Below are 6000 nucleotides of genomic sequence, written 5' to 3' on the forward strand. Positions count from 1 at the left end.
AGAGAGAGAGAACAACAGGAGGACAGTAGAGAGAGGGAGAACAACAGGAGGATAGTAGAGAGAGAGAGAACAACAGGAGGATAGTAGAGAGAGAGAGAACAACAGGAGGACAGTAGAGAGAGCGAGGATAGTAGAGAGAGGGAGAACAACAGGAGGACAGTAGAGAGAGGGAGAACAACAGGATGATAGTAGAGAGAGAGAGGATAGTAGAGAGAGAGAGAACAACAGGAGGATAGTAGAGAGGGAGAACAACAGGAGGACAGTAGAGAAGGAGAGAACAACAGGAGGACAGTAGAGAGAGGGAGAACAACAGGAGGACAGTAGAGAGGGAGAACAACAGGAGGACAGTAGAGAGGGAGAACAACAGGAGGACAGTAGAGAGGGAGAACAACAGGAGGACAGTAGAGAGGGAGAACAACAGGAGGATAGAAGAGAGGGAGAACAACAGGAGGACAGTAGAGAGGGAGAACAACAGGAGGACAGTAGAGCGAGAGAACAACAGGAGGACAGTAGAGAGAGAGAGAACAACAGGAGGACAGTAGAGAGAGAGAGAGAACAACAGGAGGACAGTAGAGAGAGAGAGAGAACAACAGGAGGACAGTAGAGAGAGAGAGAACAACAGGAGGACAGTAGAGAGAGAGAGAACAACTGGAGGACAGTAGAGAGAGAGAGAGAGAACAACAGGAGGACAGTAGAGAGAGAGAGAACAACAGGGGGACAGTAGAGAGAGAGAGAACAACAGGAGGACAGTAGAGAGAGAGAGAACAACAGGAGGACAGTAGAGAGAGTGAGGATAGTAGAGAGAGGGAGAACAACAGGAGGACAGTAGAGAGAGAACAACAGGAGGACAGTAGAGAGAGGGAGAACAACAGGATGATAGTAGAGAGAGAGAGGATAGTAGAGAGAGAGAGAACAACAGGAGGATAGTAGAGAGGGAGAACAACAGGAGGACAGTAGAGAAGGAGAGAACAGGAGGACAGTAGAGAGAGGGAGAACAACAGGAGGATAGTAGAGAGGGAGAACAACAGGAGGACAGTAGAGAGGGAGAACAACAGGAGGACAGTAGAGAGGGAGAACAACAGGAGGACAGTAGAGAGGGAGAACAACAGGAGGATAGAAGACAGGGAGAACAACAGGAGGACAGTAGAGAGAGAGAGAACAACAGGAGGACAGTAGAGAGAGAGAGAGAACAACAGGAGGACAGTAGAGAGGGAGAACAACAGGAGGACAGTAGAGAGGGAGAACAACAGGAGGACAGTAGAGAGGGAGATCAACAGAAGGATAGTAGAGAGGGAGAAGAACAGGAGGACAGTAGAGAGAGAGAACAACAGGAGGACCGTAGAGAGAGAACAACAGGACAGTAGAGAGAGAGAGAGAACAGGAGGACAGTAGAGAGAGAACAACAGGAGGACAGTAGAGAGAGAGAGAACAACAGGAGGACAGTAGAGGGAGAACAACAGGAGGACAGTAGAGAGGGAGAACAACAGGAGGACAGTAGAGAGAGAGAACAACAGGAGGACAGTAGAGAGAGAGAGAACAACAAGAGGACAGTAGAGAGAGAGAACAACAGGAGGACAGTAGAGAGGGAGATCAACAGAAGGATAGTAGAGAGGGAGAAGAACAGGAGGACAGTAGAGAGGGAGAACAGGAGGACATTAAAGAGAGAGAACAACAGGAGGACAGTAGAGAGAGAACAACAAGAGGACAGTAGAGAGAGAGAGAGATAACAGGAGGACAGTAGAGAGAGAACAACAGGAGGACAGTAGAGAGAGAGAACAACAGGAGGACAGTAGAGGGAGAACAACAGGAGGACAGTAGAGAGGGAGAACAGGAGGACAGTAGAGAGAGAGAACAGGAGGACAGTAGAGAGAGAGAACAACAGGAGGACAGGAGAGAGAGAGAGAACAACAAGAGGACAGTAGAGAGAGAGAAAACAACAGGAGGACAGTAGAGAGGGAGAACAACAGGAGGATAGTAGAGAGGGAGAAAAACAGGAGGACAGTAGAGAGAGAGAGAACAACAAGAGGACAGTAGAGAGAGAGAGAACAACAGGAGGACAGTAGAGAGAGAGAGAACAACAGGAGGACAGTAGAGAGAGAGAGAACAACAGGAGGACAGTAGAGAGAGAGAGAACAACAGGAGGACAGTAGAGAGAGAGAGCAACAGGAGGACAGTAGCGAGAGGGAGAACAACAGGAGGACAGTAGAGAGAGAGAGAACAACAGGAGGACAGTAGAGAGAGAGAGAGAACAACAGGAGGACAGTAGAGAGAGAGAGCAACAGGAGGACAGTAGCGAGAGGGAGAACAACAGGAGGACAGTAGAGAGAGAGAGAACAACAGGAGGACAGTAGAGAGAGAGAGAGAACAACAGGAGGACAGTAGAGAGGGAGAACAACAGGAGGACAGTAGAGAGGGAGAACAACAGGAGGACAGTAGAGAGGGAGAAGAACAGGAGGACAGTAGAGAGAGAGAACAACAGGAGGACCGTAGAGAGAGAACAACAGGACAGTAGAGAGAGAGAGAGAACAGGAGGACAGTAGAGAGAGAACAACAGGAGGACAGTAGAGAGAGAGAGAACAACAGGAGGACAGTAGAGGGAGAACAACAGGAGGACAGTAGAGAGGGAGAACAACAGGAGGACAGTAGAGAGAGAGAACAACAGGAGGACAGTAGAGAGAGAGAGAACAACAAGAGGACAGTAGAGAGAGAGAACAACAGGAGGACAGTAGAGAGGGAGATCAACAGAAGGATAGTAGAGAGGGAGAAGAACAGGAGGACAGTAGAGAGGGAGAACAGGAGGACATTAAAGAGAGAGAACAACAGGAGGACAGTAGAGAGAGAACAACAGGAGGACAGTAGAGAGAGAGAGAGAGAACAGGAGGACAGTAGAGAGAGAACAACAGGAGGACAGTAGAGAGAGAGAACAACAGGAGGACAGTAGAGGGAGAACAACAGGAGGACAGTAGAGAGGGAGAACAGGAGGACAGTAGAGAGAGAGAACAGGAGGACAGTAGAGAGAGAGAACAACAGGAGGACAGGAGAGAGAGAGAGAACAACAAGAGGACAGTAGAGAGAGAGAGAACAACAGGAGGACAGTAGAGAGAGAGAGAACAACAAGAGGACAGTAGAGAGAGAGAGAACAACAGGAGGACAGTAGAGAGAGAACAACAGGAGGACAGTAGAGAGAGAGAGAACAACAGGAGGACAGTAGAGAGAGAGAGAACAACAGGAGGACAGTAGAGAGAGAGAACAGGACAGTAGAGCGAGAGAACAGGACAGTAGAGCGAGAGAGAACAACAGGACAGTAGAGAGAGAGAGAACAACAGGACAGTAGAGAGAGAACAGGAGGACAGTAGAGAGAGAACAGGAGGACAGTAGAGAGAGAACAGGAGGACAGTAGAGAGAGAACAGGAGGACAGTAGAGAGAGAGAGAACAACAGGACAGTAGAGAGAGAACAACAGAAGGACAGTAGAGAGAGAGAGCAACAGGAGGACAGTAGCGAAAGGGAGAACAACAGGAGGACAGTAGAGAGAGAGAGAGCAACAGGAGGACAGTAGAGAGAGAACAACGGGAGGTCAGTAGAGAGAGAGAGAGAACAACAGGAGGACAGTAGAGAGGGAGAACAACAGGAGGACAGTAGAGAGAGAGAGAACAACAGGAGGACAGTAGAGAGAGAGAGAACAACAGGACAGTAGAGAGAGAGAGAGAGAACAACAGGAGGACAGTAGAGAGAGAGAACAACAGGAGGACAGTAGAGAGAGAGAACAACAGGAGGACAGTAGAGAGAGAGAGAACAACAGGACAGTAGAGAGAGAGAGAACAACAGGAGGACAGTAGAGAGAGAGAGAGAACAACAGGAGGACAGTAGAGAGAGAGAACAACAGGAGGACAGTAGAGAGAGAGAGAACAACAGGAGGACAGTAGAGAGGGAGAACAACAGGAGGACAGTAGAGAGAGAGAACAACAGGAGGACAGTAGAGAGAGAGAGAACAACAGGAGGACAGTAGAGAGAGAGAGAACAACAGGAGGACAGTAGAGAGAGAGAGAACAACAGGAGGACAGTAGAGAGAGAGAGCAACAGGAGGACAGTAGCGAGAGGGAGAACAACAGGAGGACAGTAGAGAGAGAGAGAACAACAGGAGGACAGTAGAGAGAGAGAGAGAACAACAGGAGGACAGTAGAGAGGGAGAACAACAGGAGGACAGTAGAGAGAGAGAGAACAACAGGAGGACAGTAGAGAGAGAGAACAACAGGAGGACAGTAGAGAGAGAGAGAACAACACGAGGACAGTAGAGAGAGAGAGAACAACTAGGAAGCCCACATAATCATAGGGCGTCATTGGATCTGATTGTGGGTAAAGCCACAACACAGCCACACCAGATCTGACCCACTCTAAAACAGTAGGACCCAATCAGGGATACCTGGGGGTACTTAGCCTATCCACATGGGGTGCTTGACAATAGTCATGACAATAGCTGCTTGAAGAAGAGAAAACCATCTATTCTGAAAGGACAGGTTGAAGGACTGGTCGGTTGACTAGTTCAGAGACAGGTTGAAGGACTGGTCGGTTGACTAGTTCAGAGACAGGTTGAAGGACTGGTCGGTTGACTAGTTCAGAGAAAGGTTGAAGGACTGGTCGGTTGACTAGTTCAGAGACAGGTTGAAGGACTGGTCGGTTGACTAGTTCAGAGACAGGTTGAAGGACTGGTCGGTTGACTAGTTCAGAGACAGGTTGAAGGACTGGTCGGTTGACTAGTTCAGAGACAGGTTGAACGACTGGTCGGTTGACTAGTTCAGAGACAGGTTGAAGGACTGGTCGGTTGACTAGTTCAGAGACAGGTTGAAGGACTGGTCGGTTGACTAGTTCAGAGAAAGGTTGAAGGACTGCTCGGTTGACTAGTTCAGACAGGTTGAAGGACTGGTCGGTTGACTAGTTCAGAGACAGGTTGAAGGACTGCTCGGTTGACTAGTTCAGACAGGTTGAAGGACTGGTCGGTTGACTAGTTCAGACAGGTTGAAGGACTGGTCGGTTGACTAATTCAGAGACAGGTTGAAGGACTGGTCGGTTGACTAGTTCAGAGACAGGTTGAAGGACTGGTCGGTTGACTAGTTCAGAGACAGGTTGAAGGACTGGTCGGTTGACTAGTTCAGAGACAGGTTGAAGGACTGGTCGGTTGACTAGTTCAGAGACAGGTTGAAGGACTGGTCGGTTGACTAGTTCAGAGACAGGTTGAAGGACTGCTCGGTTGACTAGTTCAGAGACAGGTTGAAGGACTGCTCGGTTGACTAGTTCAGAGACAGGTTGAAGGACTGGTCGGTTGACTAGTTCAGAGACAGGTTGAAGGACTGGTCGGTTGACTAGTTCAGAGAAAGGTTGAAGGACTGGTCGGTTGACTAGTTCAGACAGGTTGAAGGACTGGTCGGTTGACTAGTTCAGAGACAGGTTGAAGGACTGGTCGGTTGACTAGTTCAGAGACAGGTTGAAGGACTGCTCGGTTGACTAGTTCAGAGACAGGTTGAAGGACTGGTCGGTTGACTAGTTCAGAGACAGGTTGAAGGACTGGTCAGTTGACTAGTTCAGACAGGTTGAAGGACTGGTCGGTTGACTAGTTCAGACAGGTTGAAGGAATGGTCGGTTGACTAGTTCAGAGACAGGTTGAAGGACTGGTCGGTTGACTAGTTCAGAGACAGGTTGAAGGACTGGTCGGTTGACTAGTTCAGAGACAGGTTGAAGGACTGGTCGGTTGACTAGTTCAGAGTAAACCAACAGGGGTGTATTCATTAGTGCACACCGTAGCTAAACGTTTTTCAATAGAAAACCGTTTGCAATGAAAACGAGAGCATCTTACTGGGCAAATTCAGGTCGGTCCCTCCTCATTTGGTCTTGTTTGCTTCTGTTTGGTTCCGAGAGAATTGTTCCCTCTTCCAGGTAGGGGGTTTCATCAAGCTGGTACAGACCCACCTATGAACCCTGGTCTAAAGTAGTGCACTATATAGGG

Source organism: Oncorhynchus clarkii, chromosome 12 (assembly GCF_045791955.1).
Source record: "Oncorhynchus clarkii lewisi isolate Uvic-CL-2024 chromosome 12, UVic_Ocla_1.0, whole genome shotgun sequence".
Lineage (NCBI taxonomy): Eukaryota > Metazoa > Chordata > Actinopteri > Salmoniformes > Salmonidae > Oncorhynchus > Oncorhynchus clarkii.